Source organism: Etheostoma spectabile, chromosome 21, assembly GCF_008692095.1.
Source record: "Etheostoma spectabile isolate EspeVRDwgs_2016 chromosome 21, UIUC_Espe_1.0, whole genome shotgun sequence".
Classification (NCBI taxonomy): Eukaryota; Metazoa; Chordata; class Actinopteri; order Perciformes; family Percidae; genus Etheostoma; species Etheostoma spectabile.
In genome coordinates, this window is record NC_045753.1 from 22,330,196 (window position 1) to 22,332,347 (window position 2,152).

The 2,152-nt window shown below is 39.7% G+C and overlaps 1 protein-coding gene across 2 annotated transcripts in view; it reads left to right on the forward strand.

The window, feature by feature from the left end:
• Positions 1-2,152, forward strand: part of mpp2b (MAGUK p55 scaffold protein 2b) — a 37,657-nt gene that overhangs the window by 25,945 nt on the left and 9,560 nt on the right. The window lies entirely within an intron of this gene.

Sequence of the window (2,152 nt, forward strand, 5' to 3'; positions counted from 1 at the left end):
ACACACACACACACACACACACACACACACACACACACACACACTGGGGATAAATGCGTTCAGAGCAGACAGCTGTCGGCCATCAGAGCAGCAAGTACATCAGCAATTTATTTGTTACGTGGTAGTAAATGTCATAGACAGTAAAATGTAGGCTACAGTTTTAGGTTTTCCGTTTGTCTCTGAATAAATTCTCCAGAAAGAAAGGTCTTGCTTCTCAACATTGCAACAAAACAAAAAGAGGGGGGGGGGGTAGTAGGGGTGAGCAGCAGTCAGTAGAAAAAACTCCAGACACAGAGAGAGGATACAACAGGAGGACTGTGTGTAATGTGAGTGATAAAAGAGTATGAACATTGTAATAATCCCTTGCGGTATTAATAAAGTATACATTATATATTGTTATTATTATTATTATTATTACAGTGTAACAAAAACATTGACCTTGGTTTGGACTTTGAGGTATGATGGACAGCTAAATGAGCAGCTTTTAGACATAAAGTTATGTACCTTGTGCTTTTTCACCTAACCTCCAACTTAGCCATCATATTGTTCCTGTTCAGACTGTAAATGACACTCCCAGATCTTTGTTAAATAGTTCCATGTGGCCTCCAAAACAAAGACTTCTGGTTTTATACAAAACAGCTTGTGCAAAACAATTTAGTCATTATGTGACAACAGGTAAAATCCTGACAATTATTTATTATTGTCTTGTAATTACAATGAATCAAGAATATTTAAATCCACACATTTCAGTACTTGGCAGAGTAATTGTTAAAATAATTGGTATACATGATAGAGTGTGTCTGAACAACCTGAAAGGCTAATATGGTGTAAAATGCACAACATAATAGGACAGTAGAAAAACATGCTCATTTATTTTTTGGACATAAATAGTAGTTTTATCTCTTTAAATGTAACCAACTGGTATAAAGTGGTGTCAAAACAGACAATGCTTCAGAGACTAGGTCCATGGCTCTCAAAACAGTGTAATCATATAGTGTAGCATCCATGCTGGCATGGGCCAGGCACTGACAGCTTGCTCCACCTGGTTACAAAGAATTCTGCCAAAATCCCAAATGAGCAAAGTCCTTCTGCTGCATCACTGCGTGTTCTAGTCCATGCGCAAAGAACTTTGTCTAAGTGGGTATGTGTGCTGTCCTTGTGTCCTTATGGGTGCAGAATGCGCGTACTAAAATGCATATGGTGATTTGTTTGTGAGGCTGTGTGCATGCAGGCCTTTGTGAACATCTGTGTATATATTTGTGTGTACATGTGTGCGCACCATATCCTGTCTCTCGGCGGGGATTCTTCCTCAGTAAACAAACAAAGTGGCTGCCAGAGTTGTTGTTGTCAGCCCCACCAGACAAATCCTCTGTGGGATTGCCTGTGGATGTTTAAATACTTGCTTAGTGTTAAGTTGCAAGTTTTTGTACCTTATTTATCCAGGTAAGTCAATTGAAAACAAATTCTCATTTGCAAAGACGACCTGTCACATTCACACAGTGACACATTCATACCTGGAAGCTGCCCAGTACAACCACAATCTGATCTACTGGCCACTGAACAGTACCACTGGAGCAGTTGGGGTTAAGGGCCTTGCTCATAGGCACCTCGGTGGTGATGAGGGAGGGACAACCACTGTTGTCCTACTGTAAATGATAGAAAAGCAGTTGATACATATTTAGGTTCACAATATGGTGTATAACATAATAGAAATAGCCCAAATCAAAATGTAGAGCAATGATATAAAATGCACAAGATGGAAAGGGATACATTTGTTCATTTTTCTATCTGTGACCCTGCCCCAGAGATGTGGAAGCCATATCCAATAAACACAGACCCCTGTGTCCATGGCAGCAGAGAAGGAATACGTGAAAATGAATGTTCCCTGAAATATTGATGTTTCGCAGCAACACACCGAAGAAACCTACAGGGCTTGACTCAAGAAGGTTGTGCGTAGTTCTCTTCGTCTTTGTGTTTTTTCCTTGCAAATTTATGAGTGCAAGCTGTGTGTGTTGCTCTCAGCAGGGGTTGAATGCAGGTGGCTGTTTTTGCCATTTGTTATCGTGCCCTTTTCTGTGTTATTGAATCAAAAGTCCCTTAGTCAGAAAACATTTAAATTATAACTCAGCAAGGTGCATATATATATATATAT